A 23737-nucleotide genomic window follows, 5' to 3' on the forward strand; every position below is an offset into this window, starting at 1 on the left:
TCTCTCACAACCCAATTTTCTGTGGCATTCTACTTAAAAAAAGAAGAATCCAAATAGGAAAATCAGTTTCTGTTCTGGAAAAGAATGGAGAATTGCAAGAGCCCTCATCTAACCTCCCTTCCACCCTACATGGCATTGGATAAAGTGGATACAGAGGTGGATTTTGGGCAGAGCAACCAGTTCCATCGCAGAGCCTAGGGGGTGCCACAGGGTGCTGCAACTATGACATAGTGAATTGAGCAGATTGGAGGGTGAGAGGTGGGGGTGGAGGTGAATTTTGGCCTTGCACAGAGTGCTGCTGAAATGTGAAAGACCAAAGTCTGTCCATGGTGAATAAAATGTTTTCCACCTCTCCCCAGCCTAGGTCTGTATCATTCGAGTTCCTGCAATTATTCTCTTCCCAATACAACAAATTTCTCCTCATCCAAAAGTTCCTCTCACAGCTGAACCACCCATTGTTTGAGAGGGGACAGATTTACAGCCTTGCGCAAACCTCATGCTTCCCTTTTCCCCACAGAAAGTAACGTTTATTAAGTTTATTTATTTTAGTAAGTAATTTATAGATCACCCTTTGCCAAAAGACCAAAGGGCAGTTTGCAACACAAAGATAACACAATGGCCATACAATGGAAGCATTTAAAAACAATTATTTCAATACAACTCATAATAAGAGCAGTAGCATTAAACTACAGTAAGCCCACATCTTATGTGAGGGTTACATCTGGGGATCGCTCTTGGAGCTAAAATAGCATATAGACAAAACCCATTGGGTTCAATGCTGGGTAGGAGAGCCAAAGTCATTTTTCCTGGAACCCTTCCCACCCAATTATTATTATTATTATTATTATTATTATTATTATTATTATTATCACACACATTATGCTGAATGAGCACAACTTAAATGTGCATGGGCTTGCTGCATTCATAAATGACTAGTCACCATACTTTTCATCCAAAAGCATGCTGGGAAGATGTGTGTGTTCATCTCAGCAGGAATAAGATTCCATAGGCCTGGAATCAGCACAAAAGGCTGATTCCATATATCACAGCACTGTGCGCTTCATGCACAAGAACCACCAATCTGATATCTTTAAGGTACAGTTTGATATGGGAGAAAGCATATAGGCCTGAGGCCATTCATGATGTTAAACATGAATATACCGGTAAGTACCTTGGAATTTTGCTCTGGGAAAGAATTGGCAACCAATGAAGTTGTTTTAAAATGAGAGTTAAATACCCTCAGCCTGCCACTCCCATAATGGCCCTGGATGTCACATTTCACACTAGTTGCCATTTCTGAACTATCTTTAAGGGCAGTCCCACACAGAGCACATTACAGTAGTCCAACTGGGAGGTTACCAGAGTGTGGACGACTATGACCAAGCTGTCCCTATCCAGGAAAGGCAATACAGTGGTTCCTCGGGTTACAGACGCTTCAGGTTACAGACGCTTCAGGTTACAGACTCTGCTAACCCAGAAATAGTACCTCTGGTTAATAACTTTGCTTCAGGATGAGAAAAGAAATCGCTTGGTGGCGGCGCGGTGGCAGCGGCAGGCCCCATTAGCTAAAGTGGTGTCTCAGGTTAAGAACAGTTTCAGGTTAAGAACAGACCTTCGGAATGAATTAAGTTCTTAAGCCGAGGTACCACTGTAGTTGGTACACCAGCTTGAGCTGGTCATAAGCATTCCTAGTCGCTGAAGACCTCAAGTAATGATGATGATGATGATAATAATTTTATTATTTATACCCCACCCATCTGCTGGGTTTTCCCAGCCACTCTGGGCGGCTCCCAACAGAACAATAAAAACAGAATAAAACTTCAAACATTAAAAACTTCCATAAACTGGGCTGCCTTCAGATAGTTGTTTATTTCCTTGACATCTGAAGGGAGCGCATTCCACAAGGCAGGCACCACTACCGAGAAGGCCCTCTGCCTGGTTCCCTGTAACCGCACTTCTCGCAGTGAGGGAACTGCCAGAAGTCTCTCGGCTCTGGACCTCAGTGTCTGGGCCGGACAATGGGGGTGGAGACACTCCTTCAGATATACTGGGCCAAGGCCGATTAGGGCTTTAAAGGTCAGCACCAATACTTTGAATTGTGCTCGGAAACGTACTGGGAGCCAATGTAGATCTTTAAGGACCAGTGTAATATGGTCTCGGTGGCCACTCCCAGTCAACAGTCTGGCTGCCACCTTCTGGATTAGTTGTAGTTTCTGGGTCACCTTCAAAAGTAGCTCCACGTAGAGCGCATTGCAGTAGTCCAAGCGAGAGATAACTAGAGCATGCATGCATGACTGTGGCGGGACAGTCTGTGGGCAGGTAGGGTCTCAGCCTGCATATCAGATGGAGCTGGTAGACAGCTGCCCTGGACACAGAATAATGATGGTTCAAGGAGCCATATTTACTCATAAGAGTAAATATAGGTGTAAAGAGTAAATATAAGGCTAAATAGTAACTGGCAACTATTTACTTACACAACACAGGACCATAGGAATCTGCCTTCTAGTGAGCCAAAGCATTGGTCCATCTAGCTCAGCATTGTCTACCCTGGCTGGTCGTTTCTGTCTAGGATTTCAGATGGGCTTCTTTCCCAGCCCTACCAGGAGATGCTAGGGATTGAATCTGCAAAGCAGATTCTCTACCCCTCCCTTCCTCAAAAGAATAGCAAAGAGGTGTACTTTGAAACATACGTTTGGGGTTCCAGTTAAAGGCTCTGTTCATCCCCCAATCATCTTGTTGCTTTCTGCCCATTTAACATACATCATAGGACTTAGTGGAAGCCATTTAGAAGAGTCCTGTGTATTATTATGAGAGTCCCTCTTTTCTCTATATCCAGAAAAATGAGTGAATAGATTCCTTATTGCAAGGACTGATAATGACTTCTGCATTTGGCTGCTAGTAGTGATTTGATTTTTTTTTCCAGAGGTTGAACTTTATGAAGAAACATGAGCAATACTGCAAAAAAAGGCCCAGAACAATCAAATGAAAAGTTCAAACAATGCACTAAAACTCTTCTGTCAGCGGAAAAAAAGAATATTCAGGCTTTGCAGCAAAAAATAACGCCAGTTTATTTGAAAGAAAAAGGGTTGCAATTTTGGAAGGCAAAGGGGCGACGACAGTAATCATAAGAGGCCTCAGCCATCTTAAGGGGGTTGACTTTGGTGAAAGTCCAGGTAATACAGAATACCCCTGTAATTCCTTTGGGGGTGGCAAGGCAGGGAAAACGGAAATCTTAGCTATCTCCTCTGACATGGACACATTCGAAGGCCTATGAGAGGGATGAACATGAAGAGACAACCAGGAATCAGACTCATTTTAGGCTCTGGGACAGCTCAGTCAGGAGGGCACGAGACTGTTAATATCAGGGTTTTTGTTTTGAGCCCCACCTTGGGTAAAAAAACCATTTCATTGCAGGTGGTTGGACTAGATGACCAGTACCGTCCCTTCCAACTTTACAATTCTATTATTCTATGATTCTGTGTCGAGGGAATACTGAGAGGCAAAGGGAAGTGGGTTAAGAATATAAGGAGAACCTGCTGGATGAGGTCAATGGCCTGTCTAGTCCAGCATCCTGTTCTCACAGCCAATCAGATGCCTCAAGGAGGATTTGAACACAAGAGCACTCTCCCCTCCCATCCAACAACTATGGAGACAGAGTACAGCCTGGGAATTGCTTCTAAGAGTCACCCCACTTTTTCCAAAGTAATCAACATGTGAAACTTCTCCTAGTTGCCAAGATAGAGGTGGACAGAGATGGATTTGATGTGGCCAGGTGAATTCAGTCTTGAAATTAAGGCCTGGATGGCAGATGCTAATTTTCACTTTTTAGTTACTTTGGAGGAAACAGTGGACATGCACCTGTCATAGTTCAGACAGATAGATATCAATATAGATCATCTTTATGTGACCTGCCTCCTCATTAGGAATGCTTGTCTCTTCTCACTTCTCTGAAAATGCAGGATGAAATTTTCAGTGTAAAAATAGCTGTCCGCATGATATAAAGCCATTACTCTACTTTTGATTTATGGTGAGGACATATTTTTTGTGTATTATCAGGGTGCTACCTTCACCGACTTTTCTAGGGCTCCTAGTCAGTGCGGAAGATTTTAAACACCTTCACTTGAATTGAGTTCACGATCCCCTTCAGACCTTCCTGCTGAACATGGGGAAATCGGCCTGGAGGGGGCCGGACTGGCACAGGTGGCTCCTCGCCCCTTCACCAATACAAATGGATGCCCGCCAGGTCTTGTGCTTGGTCTGATCCAGACCTTCACAAATAGCTCAGCTGGTAGAGCGTGAGACCCATGCTCTCAGGGTTGTGGGCTAGAGCCCCACATTGGGCAAAAGATTCCTGCACCGCAGGGGGTTGGACTAGAAGACCCTCATGGTTCCGTCCAACTCTATGATTCTATGAAAACAAGTCCCTGCAAGCAGAAGGCCAGGGTTGCAGTGGCCTTTATCAGTTAAGCACTTACCTGCACGAGGGGCAAGTACTTTCTCTCTCTGTGTGAGACAGACCCCACGCTTGGATTTTTTTGGGGGGGAAGTGTTAGAGCAAATGGTTCAAGCAAGAGACAATATGGAGGCAGTGATGGCAGCCATCATGAGTGGCTTTTAAAAGGAATTAGACAAATTCCTAGAACCTAGGGCTCTCGTTTGCTCCTAGCCATGATGTCTATGCTCTCCATGGTCGGAAGCAGTGATGTTTCTGAATAGCAGTTGTTGGAATTGCTGAAGGAGTGTGTGCTTGGGTTTCCCAAAGGCATCTAGCTGACAAGTGAGAGGAGATGATGCTGAACTACTGTAGATGGGCAATGGCCTAATCCAGTAGGCTTATGCTCTTACTATTTGCATGTGGCATAGGGGTCAGAGAGACATGGGGGACGGTTGCAACTATGCTACTTTGTAATGTGGTGCCCTCATGCTTCCTTTTGTGGGGCGATCTCTTCTGGCACCCACAGCTGTTGGGGTGGAGTGTATGAACTGATCTACTTATGTAGCTATAGACAGGCACATGTGTGCTTAAGGAGCTAATGCTTTGAGGATCTTTACTGGAGACAGTTGCGCACCACAGACTTTATTGCAACAAATACGATTACTCTGTAAATATCAATACTGCTTTGCTTATTTTGGGTGAAATTAGCCAAAACCACTGAATGTCAATATTGTTTTGTTTGCTGTGGGGAATTAGCAAGGACCACATGGTTTATTATGATTGGACTATTTATTTACAAAAAAACCCCTGGCAGACAGTAAATAAAACATCTTTGCAACTTGAAGTGCCAATATTAGTATTACAGGGCAGAAAAGGCAGTTAGTTCAATGCAAGGAAAAACTCAGAGGGTGGGATTAAATGATGGTTTCCTCAGAGTAGACCCACTGAACTAAATGATTATGGCTAAGCTATGTCCATTAATCGCAATGGGTCTCTTCTGGGTGCCTGGACTATAAATGCATGAAAGGTCTGATCACTGTTAGCCTCCCCCAAAATATGGGGAGCATGAAAGGGGAACAGTGTGTTTTGCGGTGGGGGTCAGTGCCCATCAAACTCAGTTTCCTTTAGATATTCAGATATTTCCTTTAAATATTCAGAGGAATTGGGATTGGGGAAGCTACTAGCATTGGGGCACTTGTTCCCCTTCACACACACCCTTCAGAGCTGCTTTCCATATGTTGCAACAGATTATGAGCCCAGTTTTGGAACTTCCTTCAAGCACTGAGGGTTTGGCTATAAGCCAGTGACGGCATCTGTAAAAATAACTGCAGCTCTAATTAGACATGTTCAACATTATGCAGAATGAGGTGGCAGACAATGAGGGTAGATCGCCTTCAATTCCTGGGGCAGTATTTGTGCATGTTCTCACACATAAAAAGCTCACTGTATATTGTAAATGAGCATATCTAGGCTATAGCTAGGCCAAACTTTCTCCCACGATGAAGAATTTACTGCCTGCAGAGTTGTTGTTTTTTTTTTCACAATATCCAAAAATATAACTTCTCGATGCATCTTGAAATGGTATGATACTACTTTAATCCACCACCTTTTTCTGTGTGATGTAACATGGCTCGAAGGATGCAGTTATTGAATTTACGTCATGGTGAATTTGTCTTTGTTCTGGCTACAGACAAGACTGGGTGTGTGAGTCCCCTACTCCCAAAGTCATAATTTTGTGCCTCAGTAACCCAGAGTATGAGCTAAGAGAGGCTAAATTCTGCAAGCTGTATAAATTATGCAACATTTAATATATTTTCATAGTTTGCATACATTCTGCAAACTCCTTTGCAAGGCTTTTACACACACACTTCTGATCCTATCTTGACTGCTGTTAAGGACTTATTTAAATGAATACGGAGGTTCTTAGGATGGAAAATAATTTGTCAACTTTTTTTATGTATGCCACAACAGCAGCAAGAATACTCATCGCAAAGTATTGGAAGACACAAGATCTACCCACCCGGGAAGAATGGCAGATGAAGGTGATGGAGTACATGGAACTGGCGGAAATGACTGGCAGAATCCGAGACCTGGGAGAAGAGTTGGTAGAAGAAGATTGGAAGAAATTTAAAGACTATCTACAGAAACACTGTAAAATTAAGGAATGTTAGAAGGATGCTGGAATGAAGTTATGTGGTTTTAGCAATAATGTTACAAAGGAGTATGTAAAAATGGATTGTTAACAGGTGAGAATGTAAAGTTATAATATATTAAGATAAATTATTAAGATAAAAGCAAAAATGGAAAGGATTTGCTGAAATAACTAATTGAACTGGAATACAAAAAAGGGAGGTGTGAGGAGGTCAGGGAAACAAGTAAATGAAAGACAAGACATGGAAAGATTGATTTGTTTTTAATTGTTTTTACTTTTCTGTATTTTGTATTTTTTGCTTCTTTTTTTCTTATATTTGTAACTTTTTTGAAACTTTAATAAATATTATTTAATAATAATAATAATAATAATTTGTCAACCCAAAAATTTGCACTAATGCAGAACTGTGAAGAAATCCACAAGAAGTGAAAGTAGCTGACTAGCTGTTATCTCATCCTGCTTTTAATACACTTATAATGCAGTTCTCTCAATAGTCACTTAGTATCACTATGCTTTACAAAGTATCACTATGCTTTACAAATACAAATCAAAAAGAAGTATCCATGTCAACTCCTAGGAATGTGATTTATTCACCTATGCATTCCAAAAAAGAAAAGAAAAGTATACTACTTTAAAAAGTAAACAATAATTATTCCTGAAGTGGTTTGTAAGCTGCTTTGGGAAGAACTTTGCTTGAAGGTGGTACACACATTTATTAAATGAATAAAAAAAATAGGTACCGGTACGTCACTTTCCTACAGGGCCAGCCAGGATGTTTTGCTGCCCTGGGCAAAACTAAAAATGCCTCCGCCATCTTGCAACCTGAGGTGGCTCAGGAAGAAAAAGGAGGTGTGCGACAGTGGCCAGCAGGCAGATTCATTGCCTAAATAGACTGCCTCGCCCTGCCTCAAGAGCCCTGCATTCTTAGAGAAGTTTCCCAACTTAATTAGCTTGCATTCCCATGCAATTCCCATCCCTTACCTGGGAGAAAGTTCCATTGAGTGAGACTTATATTTCTTAGAGGGCATGCACAGGATTGCTCTGTTACTCTAGGAGACCATAAAGCTTCTACTATGAAAATGGGAAATGAGAAGAAGAATCAACTTGGAATGACATGTTCTAGTTTAAGAACTGTATTGAACTCAACGTGGGCAGCTATCTTTTCCCTTGTGGAATGCTATTGCCAAAGGATATTCCATCTGAGGAATGCAGCTGGGCTGCAGAAGCAAGACTCACACATCCCCTGCCCCAAATAAAGGGGAAAAACCTGTTATTTAAAGGCCCCTCTGAAAATGCTTCACCTCCCAAAAGCTACTGAATTTCTGCCCACCTTTCTGGGGACAAATGACTCCATGAAAGGGAGGAGATATTTAACCTAGCTGTCCATCAAACCAGAGGCCTTCCAGATGTTTTTGTATTCCAATGCCCTGACCACTGGCCATGCTAGCTGGGGTTAATGGGAGATGCAGTCCAACAAGCTCTGGAGGGCCACAGGTACCACATCTCTGATTTAGAGGAAATCTCATAAAGCTAGGTCGAGTATCTCTTCAGTCCCACGTTCCCCATCCCCTTCCTTACTCACTTTACAAATATTGCTCATGCAAGGCCAGACTTCTACCCTTAACTCTCCCCATCCACCCATCTCTCCTACATATACAATGGTCATCGTTATTACCTACATTATTACCACGGTCATCATTATTATCTACTGCCATTAAGTATTTTTTCAAATTGCCAACTACTAATTATGCAAGGCTATTAGCTGGATATTAACTCGGTGGTTTGGCAAGATTTGATACAATAAGATTTGTGGGACCCTTTTTGCCTGGTAATTGCAGCGTTCCACTGTGCACAAGATACCAAGGCGTAGCTTCGTTTGATATATAGTGCACCTCTTTAAGCAGCACTTTATAGCTGCTGGCCTGTGTACACATTGCAGTTTCTGGCCTTTGAGATTATTAAAAAGCAATTCTTTGTCTGTAGAGACCTGCAAGCTCTCTGTGAGCACTGAACTGGAGGCAACTGAGTCCAAAATAAGGGGAAATCTTTTTTTAAAAAAGTATTATTTATGTGAATAGAAAGGATGCATAATAAATAAACAGGCAGTACACAGATGAACAATACATAGAAATGGGTAAGATAATAAAAATAAAAAAGAAGAAATACAGAAAAGACAAGGAGTCTCCAGGGTTCTTTGAGATCCCTTTGGCATAATGGTTAGAGAGTTGGGCTAGGACATTGGTAACCAACATTCAAATCTCCAATCAGCCACAGAGCTCCTGGGTGAGCTTGGCATAGCTGCCATCTCTCAGCTGAATGTACCACACAGGATTGTTTTAAGGGTAAAATGGAGGGCAGTGTAGGAATACTTTATAGGCCATCTTGAGCACCTTGGGAGAAAGGTGGGTTAGAAATGTTATGATTAACAACAATATGCATCTAACATGGGGAGAAGGTTAATGGCACAATAATATGCTTGACTTTTTTTTTTGCAGAGTGGGGAGTATACCCATTACAAATTTGGTCAGATGGTTCCAAAGATATTTGTCAGCTTTGCATGTTTGACTGGGAACTTTTTAGAATAATTAGGTCAATAACGTCCTTAGGAGGACAACCAAATTTAAGCACAAATTCGACCCACAGCTGTGAGGCATTCGCGAGCTTTTTTGCGGAGAAAGTCCTGTTGCTCCGCCGTGACCTCCCTGCCAATTTAGATACAGTGACTGAACTGGAGGCCCCTCGACTGACTTCAGGTCCAGTGTTGGACCATTTTGATCGGATACTCCCTACTGATGTGGATAGATTCCTCCAAGTTGGTAGACCCACCACCTGCCTCCTTTATCCGTGCCCGTCTTGGCTGATTAGGGAGTGTCCAGATGTTGCGCGGACCGCCCTGGTTGAAATTATCAATTTGTCCCTTGACACGGGGACATTCCCAGGGGAACTGAAGGAAGCAGTGGTGTGTCCACTCTTAAAAAAAACTTCATTAGATCCCTTAGACCTATCCAATTACCACCCAGTTTCAAATCTTCCATACCTGGGTAAGGTAATTGAGAGAGCGGTTGCTGAACAGCTTGGTAGGTTTCTGGAGAAAACATCGGCATTTGATCCATTTCAGTCCGGTTTCCGTCCTGGTTTTGGGACGGAGACGGCTCTGGTTGCCCTAACAGATGATCTCCGTAGACAACTGGATCGAGGCGGGTCAGGACTGCTGATCCTTTTAGATTTGCCAGCAGCCTTTGACATGGTCGATCATGATCTTCTGGACCACCGCCTCGCAGACGTGGGGATACAGGGCATAGCCCATAACTGGCTGTGCTCTTTTATCTCTGGTCGGGGACAGAGGGTGGCACTAGGGAGGGAAATGTCGTCGCGCCACTCCTTGGTGTGTGGAGTGCCGCAGGGCGCAATTCTCTCCCCGATGCTTTTTAACATCTTTATGCGCCCCCTTGCCCAGATTATCCGGAGCTTTGGGCTGGGCTGTCACCAATATGCTGATGACACTCAGCTCTATCTGCTGATGGATGGCCACACCGACTCGGCCCCAAACACACTGACCAGATGCTTGGAAGCTGTGGCTGGATGGTTTCGTGGGAGCCGATTGAAACTAAATCCTTCAAAGACAGAGGTCCTATGGCTAGGTCGGGATGGCATGGGGATGAGGGACCAACTCCCTTCTCTTGCGGGGGCCCAATTAGTGCCATTGCCTTCCGTTAAGAGTTTGGGTGTAATCCTTGATGCCTCCCTTTCCATGGAGGTGCAAGTTACAGCAACAGCCAAGGCGACATTTTTCCACCTTTGCAGCATCAAGCATTTGGTCCCTTCCCTTTCCCGCCCCGACCTGGCCACAGTGATCCATGCGACAGTCATCTCCAGGCTTGACTACTGTAATTCGCTCTACGCGGGGCTGCCCTTGAAGCTGTCCCAGAAACTCCAGCGGGTACAGAATGCTGCAGCGAGGCTCCTCACGGGGTCTCTGCCATGGGAGCATATTCACCCAGTGCTTTTCAAGCTGCACTGGCTCCCGGTGGAGTACAGGGTCAGATTTAAGGTGCTGCTTTTGACCTTTAAAGCCCTTCACGGCCTAGGACCCTCGTACCTACGGGACCGCCTCTCCTGGTATGCCCCACGGAGAGCCTCAAGGTCCATAAATAGCAACACTCTAGTGGTCCCAGGCCCTAAGGAAGTTAGATTGGCCTCAACCAGAGCCAGGGCCTTTTCAACTCTGGCTCCGGCCTGGTGGAACGCCCTGCCTCATGAGACCAGGGCCCTGCAGGATCTGATTTCTTTCTGCAGGGCCTGTAAGACAGAGTTGTTCCGCCTGGCCTTTGGCTTGGAGCCAATTTGATTCCCTCCCTCCCTCTCTTTCTTTTTTCTTTTCCTTCTCCTCCTGCGATGAGGCTACATTTTAATATTTTAATGTTCCATTATTTTAATGTTGTATTTTAATTTTGTTTTTAAGTTGTAATCATTCATCTTGTTTTTATTATTGCTTGTAAGCCACTCTGAGCCCGGCCTTGGCTGGGGAGGGCGGGGTATAAATAAAAAATTATTATTATTATTATTATTATTATTATTATTATTATTATTATCATCATCATATGTAAACCATGTGTGGAGAACCTGTGGCCCTCCAGATGTTGCTGGACAACAACTTCCCCCATCCCTGATCATTGGTTTGAAATAAAGAGAGATGCATTAGTGGTTCTCAACCTGTGGGTCCCCAGATGTTGTTGGACTACAACTCCATCATCCCTGAGCTCTGGCCTTGCTAGCTAGGGGTGATGGGAGTTGTAGTTCAACAACATCTGGGGACCCACAGCTTGAGAAAGGCTGAAAGTGATCTGTCAACCTTAATAGCTATAGTCTGCTGCAAGACTCAAGTCTTCAACGCACAAGTATCTCAAAGCATTTTAGTCCTGCATAATTACAATTTAGGGCTGCACAGCTCATGCCGTGATCACCACCACCGAAGCAGGCATATTTTCCAACCTACGTATGTGGTTACAGATGGTCATTTTGAACTTGCTCTTTAATATTCCTTTCTTCAATAAAAGAATACTTTTTGTACCAAGTAAATGTGTTTTAGCAGCAGAAGCAAATTCCTGTAGTCATGGTGGTGCCACAATGAGTGAAAGTGAGTTTAAAACATTAAACTCTGCACTTGCTTAGAGGGTCTTTCTTATTTTCCAAGAATGGTAATTTTTTTTTTTTTAGTTGCTCTAACATAACAGGAATATACGGTAAAGCATGTAATGGTGGGGTGTAATGCATGTCTTTTGAATGAAGTGAAATAATACTCATTACCGTTTAAAGGGGGGGCGCCCTGTAAGACCATTATGTTTGGAGTCTGAAATTACATAACTGCACCACTGCATAGAAATGATTTTGATGCAGCTTTACTTATACTGAAAATGTACCTATTAGTAGTTCCTCTTGTGGCTGCTTAGAAAGTGCATTTTCCATAACTCTCTTCTAACTCTTTCACAATCCTGTTCTTTTGTGCAGATTTCATTCATTGGTCCATTATGATGCTCACTGTGAGACAGCCTTACCAATGAGGGGAATTATGTCAATGTTCGGGTTCTGTAGGATCTGTCTGCAGAACCTGGGATAAGATATGGATGTAGTTGGACGGGAATACCTAAAACCTTATTATTCCAGAATGCAACTCCAATTGGTTTTGTGTGCCCAAATTACAATATTACAAAAGTGACCAAGATTGGCTTTCTCCCTCCGCACATACAGAGAAATTGCGGCCTTTTCCTTCTGGGTGTGAACCTTTCCTCTGTTACCTAGTTATCGCCTGTGATTAAACAATTGCAATGCATTCTGCAAAAGGCTATATTCTGCCTGCCTTCCAGGAGTGACATTGACACAGCATATAGCAATCCCCTCATTAAGCATATGCATTGCAGGGATTTCATTATGCCAGTGCCCTGGGATCTGCACTGCCTGCTATTTAGTCACATAGTGCAGTTTAAGATGTTGGTGTTTGACTCATAAATCCCCAAATAGTCTCTAACCTGTATTATTGAATCATTTCTCCCATCTGCAAAATGAGGATAATTATGTGCACCCAGGGCAATGCATGCGGGTACAAAATACCAGGCTTTGCTTATTGCAATATTAGAAAGACTTCTCCCCCATTCTAAACCTTTCTTTTGCCTTTTCCTGAATTGCATTACTCCATTCCTAACAAAAAAGCTTGCTTGGGACACAAACCATGTCACTGTTTGTAACACTAGGATAACAGAATTTGCTTTCTAACCCCCACTTTGTATGCAAGAAAAATTATGTTAATAGATTTAAAATCCAGCAGATATTCAATTGCCATAAAATGGTGAGCTTCTACAACAAATGCCTTTTCTTTCCAATACTGTTGTCCCTGACCTTTCTGGGGCCTATAAGACAGGTGCATATTGTCTTTTCCTACTGCTGGATCTCTCATAAGCCATTTCTTTGAAGCATCTGATATGGATATAGTGACTTAGAGGAATGCTCCAGCCCCACCTTTCTATGATGCTATTAATTCTGTGGAGAGAAGGGATCTCCCACATATCTTTTTATATGCAGTTTCTGTTAATCAATCAGAGACTTGAACGGGGCACAGAAAATCAGTAATAGGATTTGATTAGATTGCTCCCAGATAGTTAGCTTGTCAGCAACACTATTGACTTATTTTCACCATCATTTATTATGGGATAACAACTCCTTAACTCACTTCAACCTTGAATTTGTTTACATGCTACTCAGGGGGTTAAGCTCCTCTGAGTAAGCAAACAAATGTAGTAAGCTAAGCTAAAAAAAGAAAAGAAAGGGAAAGGGGAAAAAAGAGGGGAAAGCCCCAAGATAATCCAGGCCTCTTTTGATACCTCTGATTTTATACAAGGGTAAGTGACCATCAAAACAATACCAGTCATGGCTTGCGGAATACCAAGTTCAGAAAATTCACAATTCATTGCAAGAAGAAAATGTATTGAGGGAGAGAGGATATATAGTGAACACAGGTAGAAAATTGTGAGCTTTATTTATCCATTCAAAAACGCTTTGCATACATGAAGGCTCATGGGGATCATACTGCGGTTGTGATATTGTATTATGGAAATTGGCTGACTGATTTGTGTGTTGTTTTTAATAGATATATTTTTTGTGTTTTGAGTGTTGATTGAATTGTTGATGCTTTATCACACTGTGTTGTTCCTCCAAGGATAATATATAAATATACTTAATTAATGATATATAAATAAATAACCAGGTTAATTAAAACAAGATTTTAGGAGGCTTCCGGAACAGCGCGCTCAGCGTTGGGTCGGAGTTTGAGCTCTGAGCTGCTCGAGAAAGACTCAGCACCTGGAGAGGCGAAGTAGTAGCAACAGGAGGTGTAAGTTGCCCCTACTCGGGTGGATTTCCCAGGAGCAGAGGCTCAGCGGCATAGAGATATGCACCAAAAATGAATGCTCTGTCCATGGAGCTAAATGGCTTATCTAGACCAGAATACTGTTCTCACAGTGGTCAGCTACAAGCCTGTGGGGAAAACCCACAGGAAGAATCTGAGTGCGAGCACACTCTCCCCTCCTGTGTTTCCAGCGACTATGGGGACAGAGCCTATATATTCATTCTGGGGAAGTTCCCACTTTCAAAGTCAAATGTGCCCTTGTTCTTTTATCACACAACATTGCGTTAATTTGACCCAGAGCTTGTCTTACCAGGCAGCTGCTTCAGGAGGTGAAGGCTGGGGACGTGGGGTGGTGGTAGTACCCAGTCTCCCCTTCCCAAGAGCCCTCTACACTAGCCTGTCATGCGCCCCCTAAACTAGCCTGATGCCTCCATTGCAGTTGAAGATGCTGTTCTGTGATCACTGGTCTTGAACAAAGGTTCCACCTTCTCTCTGATCAGTTTGTATTTATAGGAAGTGGGTGGGTGGTGTCTTCTCCTTTGCCTCAGTCAGCCATGTATCTTGGGCTGGCCCTGTTCATCCTTCATTTCATTCGCTTCGGCAGCTTGAAGCCAAATGCTTGAGAGCCAGTGTGGTGTAGTGGTTAAGAGCGGCAGACTCGTAATCTGGTGAACTGGGTTCACGTCTCTGCTCCTCCACATGCAGCTGCTGGGCTAGTCACACTTCTTTGAAGTCTCTCAGCCTCACTCACCTCACAGAGTGTTTGTTGTGGGGGAGGAAGGGAAAGGAGATTGTTAGCCGCTTTGAGACTCCTTCGGGTAGTGATAAAGCAGGATATGAAATCCAAATTCCTCCTCCTCCTCCTCCTCTTCTTCTCCTCCTGTGCTATACACAGCTTGCCAATCAAGTGAAATAAACCAGTTAAACTAGCTACAAATCTAACCCCTTATCTGAGCAAGTAGTATAAATCCGGACACACACAAGCACTGAATGGCAAAGTACACAGACATAAATTCTGAATTACAAATTAGGAAATATCTCATGTTGAGTCAGAGATTCAAAGCAGGGTTGGATTGGAAATGCGAAGTTCAAAGGTCATGAATTTGCATTTGCAAATGTACACATTTAGGAATTTGTCCAGTTCAATCTTTGCTTTGAATTGCTGATTCTGGTAGAATACCATAAAACTTCTTTGATAATTTCTATTATCATTCCAGACTCATAGGAAAAATACAATTGGATATTGTAACTGCATTCATTAGAATTCCAATTTGCAGGACTTTCTCATCACCTAGCTAATTTCTAAATGGTATTCCTGCTGTGATGTGTGTGAGAGGAATTAAATGGTAATTATAGTAAAATCTGCAAGCAAGAGCCCATTATATTTCTAACTGGGAATACATCCCTTTTTTTGTGGCAGTTGAAAGAGATGTAGCCATTTTTTTTAAACCATCCTTTATTGTTCCTTATTTAATGCATCTTTTCCCTAGTTCAAGGAAGTCACTTATCAATTCCTTACAAAAGGAAATGGGATTTTAACATTGTCCTTTCCCTCCCAACTAACAGAGTGAAGCACTTATTATTGTTATTATTTCTAGAGCGGTTGTGTGTGTGTGTTCATGTATTGGGAATCTGCTCATTTTGCTTGCTAGTTTCCCAGTCTTCCTGTAAATGTAGCTGATAGTAATTTTGATCTGTTCTATAAGCAAAACGTCTTATTAATCTCACTATAGAATAAGATGCTTGCTTTTGTTAATAAAAAAAAAAGATCAAAGCAATATATTTCTGTTAACTAGACATTTCCACTAAAGGTAAGTCAGTATCTGCTCCCAGGAGAATTTCAGAGCATAATTTAGAAAGGAAAAATTTGAAATGTGCTCTTTGTTTGAACTAGAATAAGGATGCATCCAGTGTAAACACAATAGGAATTTTCTCCTGTGTTTTCTTAGATTTGCAGGATGGGCTTTGTCGAGTGATATGCGGAGCTCTCTGCATGATGTTATAATTGAAACATTGTTGTATGTTACAAGATTCAGGTTTTTTGATCTCCTCTTCATAATAGTCTCCCTCTAATCTTTTCTCTCTCTGTTGCCTCATTTTGCCTTCTCTGTGTATTACGCATGCTGAATACCATTATTGCTTTTGGTTATTAACTAGGGATGGATTTGGAAAAAGTAATTTTGTGCTGCTTGATGTAGCAGAATAAGCTGTCAAACATCATACCAGGTGACAGTGTGATGTCCTTCTATGGAACTGGCGCACAGTGTGTGTTATAGCTGGAAGGTTATAGGTAATCAGAGAGGATTACCAACGGCAGCTTTATTAAATATCTGTGGAGGTCTACTGTGGCTGTGACCAGATAATATGAGCTTCCTGTATGAAACAGGAAATTATTAATAAACTGGATTGACTGTTCAGAATGCCCTTGCAAAAGTTTATCTAATTTTATTTTCTAGGGAGATGAATGTCAAGTATTAGATTTATTATTACTTAAGGTGTAGGCCTTTTATGCTATGAAGTGATTACCTTTTAATTTGTTATATTTCCCTGGATGTTTGATGATATTAACATTGTTTAAACCAGAATGTTTCCATCCTCATTTTCAAGTAAGTAAATTTTGACAGTTCAGAATACACCAGTTTATGTTTTCTTTCTGAAAAGGTATAATAAAAGAGAGGCCAATTGGGAATCAGTCTGGAAGCTGTAGCGTGGCTCATTCCTGCCTTCAGTTCAGCTTCGTTTCTCCTCTGCTGCATTCCCCCCCCCCACCTCTCTTATGCAGTAAGAATACATAAATGCAATTAAGAAAGAAAATATGTGATCTGTAATAGAGTACAGTGGTACCTCGGTTTACAAACTTAATCCGTTCCGGAAGTCCGTTTTTAAACCGAAACCATTCTTAAACCGAGGTGCGCTTTCCCAAATGAGGCCTCCCGCCGCTGGTGCACTTCCACCGTTTGCATTCCATTCTTAGACCGAGGTAAAATTCTCAAACTGGGACACTATTTCCGGTTTTGCGGAGTTCATAAACCGAATCGTTCTGAAACAGGACTTTTCTTCAGCCAAGGTACCACTATACTGTAACACATCAATAAAAGGGGGGGGATAAAAGGGGTCAGATTTGCATAACATTCACATATATTGAGGTACACATTTAGAAATAATTACCAAAATTAAAACAGGAACACAGTACATCTCACTGTAAGGAAGACTTAGACCAGGTCTACTCAACCTGCTCAACAGCTGTTCATTGTTGACAAGCGACTTCAAGGCCCCTGCTCTTCTTTCCTATGGTTTTTCATCCTTAAACTGGGCTGGACAGGCTTTCAAATGCAGACTTGTCCCCTGTAAAATAAGTACACATATTACCTAGGACTTGGTTTTTGAAGCACATAACTCTGGTTTATATCCAGCTGTATTGATTACCAGCTCATTTGGGGACATGATACAAAGTGCTAGTTATTGCCAATAAAGCCCTAAATGGATCTGGGACCAGAATGTTTGAAGGATCACCTTCGATCACCATAGCCTAGCTACCAACCATGTTCTTCATCAGAGGCCTTGCTTCACATTCTGTTGCCATTAAGTCCAGAAAGGGGGCTCGCAGGACTGGACCTCTTCACTTGTAGTGCCAAGATTGTGGAATTCTTATCTCAGAAAACCCAGTTGCTTTCCTTTCTGACATTCCTTTAGGACCTTTCTTTTCTGCCATTGGCACTGCTCTACTGCTGCTGTGAGTTGCGCTTTCACTGGCTCTGCTTTTAGCTTTGTGTTTCATTTTAAACCTGGTTTGGGTTGTATTTTTTATTTGTGATGTTTGGATAATAAGATCAAGCCCACGTAGGCACCATGAGGTGGTCAACAAACAAAGCAGTATAAATGCAGGCCTGATCTGCCCTATACATTTAAATCAGTATCATACCACTTTAAACAGCCATAGCTTCCCCCAAAGAATCATGGGAAGTGTAGTTTCTTAAGGGTTGGTTAAGAGTTACAATTCTCAGAGTGATTTACGTAACTTCTCGGTGCAACCTGAGAACTGTAGCTCTATGAAGTGAATGGGACTCTCCTAGCACATACCTTTCAACATTTCTCTGATGAAAATAGGGGAGTCCCATTCCATAATGATAATTTTACTATTTATATCCTGCACATCTTACTGGGTTGCCCCACCAGCTTCAAACAAATATAAAAACATAAAAAACCTTCCCTATACAGGATTGCCTTCAGACGGTTCGGGGGTCGGATACCTCCATACCCTCCAACATTTCTCCAGTGAAAATAGAGACATCCTAAGTAAAAGTGGGACATTCCGGGATCAAATCAGAAACCAGGATGGCTTCTCTAGATCAGGGACGTCCCTGGAAAATTGGGACACTTGGCGGGTCTGCTAACAGCTCTCAGCACCCTTAATAAACCACCCTTCCCACGATTCTTTGGGAGGAAGTCATGACTGTTTAAAGTGGCATGCTACAATATATACTGCAGATGGGGTCCTAGACTAGATTTAATATACTGGCTGGGTGAATTCTTCCCATTTATTTCCACCCTGTCCTATTCCCAGGACCTGTTGCTTGATTCCTGCCTCGAATGGCTGAAAACAAAAAAAGGAGACGAGAGGTTTGGCCCAGCACTAATATAGACAATATCCAGCCTGTTCCTTAACTAACCTTCTTTTTAAGGTGGATATTGCTGGTTTATTTGTATTATTTCATGGAATAGTTACATAGGATTGTACATGAGTTGATAAGTACAAAGAAATCATATAGTCAGTTTGAGTACGCCTTTATCTCATCAGAAAGATTAAAAATGTAGCACCTTAGGTTTAGCACTGTGAAGTTTGACAAGCAGTGAAACAAAAAAGGAAGTGTAAATTTTACTAATCAAAACATCTGTACTATGCAGCCATTTACATTTTCCGATCAAGACATGAGAGAAATGTTAATTTTAGATGACTTTTTTATGACCTATAATTACTGTCATTAAGAAAGCTCTGGAGACTAACAGGGAGCTTTGACTGAAATACAGTTTGACATGTTCTATAATTAATGCCAAATTAACGTGCTATAGTATGTGTCTTGGAAGAAAAAGGTCCCCCCCCCCCACATTTCCTCCTCAAATAAAAGTACAAAAAAGTGTATTCTGGTAACGGTTGCTAGAACCACTTGACTATATAATGTCACTATTTCCTACATAAAACCATTTTTTCAAGAGTTTATCATTGAGTTATAAAAGCGAATGTTGGGTTCAAACACTGAGTACACAAGGCCTTTAACCCTTGGCCTCCACAATTCCCACCCTGCCAAATTTAATAAAGTGCATTGGCTTAGTGCTGTTTGGGTTAAAACACAATATGAACAAACCATGGATCTTTACAGCCTTGCAATTTTTGTTTGTAGTAAAAAAGACAACTATTTTTCTAAACAAATGTGTAGTTTCTTAGAACTTGAAAAGCTTGACCACTTTTTAATTCATCATGGGAAAGAGTTACCATATTGTTTCTTGCTATACATGCAGTTTCTATGCACGTCAAAACTTCTTACAGGAGTAATTGCTATGTAATTACATATATGTAACACTGCATATGGTTCCAAACTCTAATAACCCTGTTAAATAAACCTTGATTTCCCCTTGCTTGAAGAAGGTTTTCAGCACAGGCATACATTACATCCTTTCTACAACCATTCTTTAATACATAATCATTAATTGGCAGCCACTCAGAAAACTGGGTAGTAGCTCTCTATATCCATTTAAGTTAAAAGGTTCTGGTATGACAATTCTCTACCAATCAGCAACATCCTAGATTTATTGCCTTATGCTAATCCTGAAGCATACAAATAACCAATTGAAATGAATGGCTTTTCAATGCCCATTTATAAGACACAAGGCTGGGGCCAACTGTACATCTCTTGGGAAAGAGTTCCACAAATATGGAGCTACCACCAAAAAGACCATGGGCGCTATCCTGCTAAATAGTTCCACTAGCGCAAGGACTTTTGGCTGCACAATGGAATTCCCTTCCTCCATCTGCTTCCTGACCCCACCATCTGCTCCAGAGGGTTGGTGGAAAAGTCCAGAACATACTTAGGGGTGTGCAAAGAACACACAGGGAGATAAAGTTCTATTGCTCAGTTAACAGTGCTTGCACTATCAGAACAGTTTAGTAGGATACAGACGCCTGTCTCTGGTGTGTGCATGAGCTGGGCTTCTGAGGTACTTTTTAATGTCTGGACAGGTTTATATGGATCCAGGTTACCTGCCCCATTCCATTTATAGCTTTAAAAGTCAAAACCAGCACTTGAAATGGGTCTGGATATGCATAGGCCGCCAACACAACAGGTATACTATAAGTATGGGACGCGGGTGGCGCTGTGGTCTAAACCACTGAACCTCTTGGGCTTGCCGATCAGAAGGTCGGCGGTTCAAATGCATGCAAATCCCATTGCTCTGTCCCAGCTCCTGCCAACCTAACAGTTCGAAAGCATGCCAGTGTAAGTAGATGAATATGTACCGCTGTGGTGGGAAGGTCAACAGTGTTTCTGTGCACTCTGCTTTCTGTCACGGTGTTCCGTTGCACCAGAAGTGGTTTAGTCATGCTGGCCACATGACCCAGAAAGCTGTCTGTGGACAAACGCCGGCTCCCTCAGCCTGAAAGCGAGATGAGCGCCACAACACCACAGTCGCCTTTGACTGGACTTAACCATCCGGAGGTTCTTTACCTTTACCTTTTATACTACAGTAGTACCTCGGGTTAAGAACTTAATTCATTCTGGAGGTCCATTCTTAACCTGAAACTGTTCTTAACCTGAGGTACCACTTTAGCTAATGCGGCCTCCCGCTGCCGCCATACCGCTGCCATGCAATTTCTGTTCTCATCCTGAAGCAAAGTTCTTAACCCGAGGTACTATTTCTGGGTTACTGGAGTCTGTAACCTGAAGTGTCTGTAACCTGAAGCGTTTGTAACCCGAGGTACCACTGTATTTAAATAAACCACACCTGAGGCCACTTCTGTCCGGGAGACTGCATATCCCAGAGATACAGCCACCCAGTAGGTCTCTCATTTTTGTGGTTTCTCAGCCTTCTGCATTCTCATGTCTGCCTCTCCTTCCTGCTTAATGCCCTGTCTCCCAACTCAGATAAGGTGCAACTCCTTCTTGAATAGGCCTAATTTGGATTGAGATTTGGGCCTCAGCTATTCTTTTCTCCTAATATGCATTTTTTTTGCAAGCAATTTAGGGAGGCTTGCATTAAAATGTGAACCAAACCAAATTTCCCTCCCATCCCTAATCAAAACTCTATCCAAATTTTAAAAACTTGGGTTGTAATAAAAGGCTTGCCTGCAATTGCAATGACTTTTTACCTTCTTTTTAAATTTCATTTCATTAGATTATGTTCAAACAACCAAAGCTAAAGAAAGTGTCCACGGTGGAAAGGATATGTTTCCAGTCTATTCTTGCATTCCATTCTCGACGCAGCTTAACATCTTAACATTTTCCCCCCCTGACCCTCAGCTGCAGATGTTTTCATTGACTTCTCCATAGAGATATCCAGTTATTTTCCACTCAGGACTGTAGTTTCTATAGAACCCAACAATGTAAATGATTAGTTCAAACTAATCCTTACAGTATGCATTGTCTGGAATTTGTCCACATCAGATTTCATTCGCCAACCTGCTGTCCGGTTGCCTCCCTTCCCTGGGTTCCTCTGGTTTTCCTTGCAGTGTTTTCCAGTCTGGGTGTTCATAAATAATTTTGTGTCATTTGACACCTCACTGTTCACCCTTCCTCAAGATCATTAATAAATATATTAAATAATGCATGTGCTCGTATGGCTCTTTGGGGGCACCCCACTATTAACCTCCTTCCAGGTTGAAAATTGACCATTTATTCCTAATCTCTGCTACCTCTTAGCCGATTTCTAATCCTTGACAAAACTTCACCTCTCACCCCAGGACTACTTAGTTTCCTTAATAGCCTCTTGTGAGAGACTTTATCAAAGGCTTTTTGAAAGTCCAAATAAATTATATCCACTGGCCTTCTTTCATCTACTATTTTCTTCACTCTCCCAAAGAATACTAATAGGCCGCACAGGTAAAGTGTTTCCTTTGCAGAACCTAGACTATTTTGTCCTTATCATATCATGTTCATCTTCTTATAACTCTGACATTAATTTTGTTTCTCAAATAACCCTCCCTCCATTTCCAGGATTACCCCCAGAGCCTTCTCTAAAGACAAATACAGTATTGACTGCTTTCTAAGTCTGCTGTTGCACTGGATGATTTTCAGAAGAGATTACTGGAAATTTGTTTGGTTAGCGTTGATAGAGCAATGGGCTCTATAGATATATACAGGGAATACAATCAAAGAGATAATGTCTATGGGCTGTGCAATCCTGTGCAATTCTGAACACAGGGAATCTGAATCCCTTTGAAGTTGATGGCATTTAAGCAGCCTAACTGCAGGCAGGATTGAAGCCTGTGCCTCCATGTGAAAGATATGGTTATGGGGCAGAACTGCTGCCAGGTAGAGCTCCACAAAAAATGATTTCCAAGCCAACATGCAGAGAATGAGGTGGTTGGATTATTCAGAATGGAATAACAGCTTCTTGATGAGACCCCATTCAATTTTAGGTTCATTTTAATTTCACCTGTCACCAGTTGTTGAGTGAAATTCTGGGTCATTTTAAAATGTGCATGAGGGAGAAAATGTCCAGTTTGCTTTTCATGCATAAGGCAGTCACAGTAGCTTTTATTGCGAGATAAATGAAGCAAGGTAAGGAGGGCATTGCGGGTAGAAAGTATTGCAAGGCCTCCCCTTCTCCAAAGGTAAATGGTCTTTAAAATATTTGATGGCCACCTTTCTTTTGGAAAATCGCTATATTTTTCCCCTGATTACCCTTAGAAATTTCTTTCATTTTCAACCTCCAGTTGCTATTTGCTCAGCAGATCTGCCTCTAAGCAACCTTCAGTGTTCCCCGTGTTTAAATTTCTTTCGTAATCAATTTCAGAGAAGACTGTGTGTTGGGGACCAGTGCCTTCAAAAGGACATTATAAAATAATGTCCATCTATCTCAGCATGAAATCGAAATCCTCAAAACTCTCGCCAAAGCTGATTTTGCAAAAAATAAAAAATAAACAAGCCCTGAATAGAATAGACAGGGGGGAAAGGAAGGGCTACCTAAGGCTTTTTGCTCCATAAGGTTTCTGCAGTCTTTCTTTCATAAAAAAAAAGGTCTGACAAATCCTCTTAAATTAGCTATATTTTTATGAATCAGTCACTCAATCAAGAATGGCAAAATTGGAAGTAAACTGCCCCAGGATTTGGAATGTTTTGCTAAAGTCACTGCCCTCCCCACCCCACCCCACTCCCAAAACCACTGTCCTTTGTCGTCATTTCATATGACTTCACAGGGTCTTGCTCCAAATAGAGCAGAACTATTCTTGTGTGCGAACCTACTGCTGCTAATCACAGATGAACAAAGATGTGTCCAACCATATTAGTAGCAGAAGCAGGGATGTCCCAAAGCTCAGATAATGAATTTTAGTTCCGTCTAGAGGGAAAGTTTTCATGTCTACATTCTGGCAAATCTCCAAGGTTGAAAGGAGAAGAAGTAAATCCATATGTGTACTGAAAATAAGCCAGCAACAATCTAAATCAACCAAAAAAGAAAGACTTTCTTTTTCTTCCTTTCTGCCAAAATAATGCGAGGTGTGCATGTTGGAGCTCTCTAAAACATTTTATTTGCAAAACAA

The 23737-nt window shown here is 41.9% G+C and overlaps 1 long non-coding RNA gene across 1 annotated transcript in view; it reads left to right on the forward strand.

Annotated features, from left to right (window-relative positions):
* Positions 1-1516, forward strand: part of LOC310766873 — a 187887-nt gene extending 186371 nt beyond the window's left edge. The window contains exon 3 of the long non-coding RNA XR_014550486.1: positions 1440-1516. This is a non-coding gene — a long non-coding RNA (uncharacterized lncRNA). The remainder of the gene's footprint in view (positions 1-1439) is intronic.
* The last annotated feature ends 22221 nt before the right edge of the window (positions 1517-23737 follow it).

This window comes from Podarcis filfolensis (assembly GCF_964270895.1).
Source record: "Podarcis filfolensis genome assembly, chromosome: 7".
NCBI classification, from domain to species: Eukaryota; Metazoa; Chordata; class Lepidosauria; order Squamata; family Lacertidae; genus Podarcis; species Podarcis filfolensis.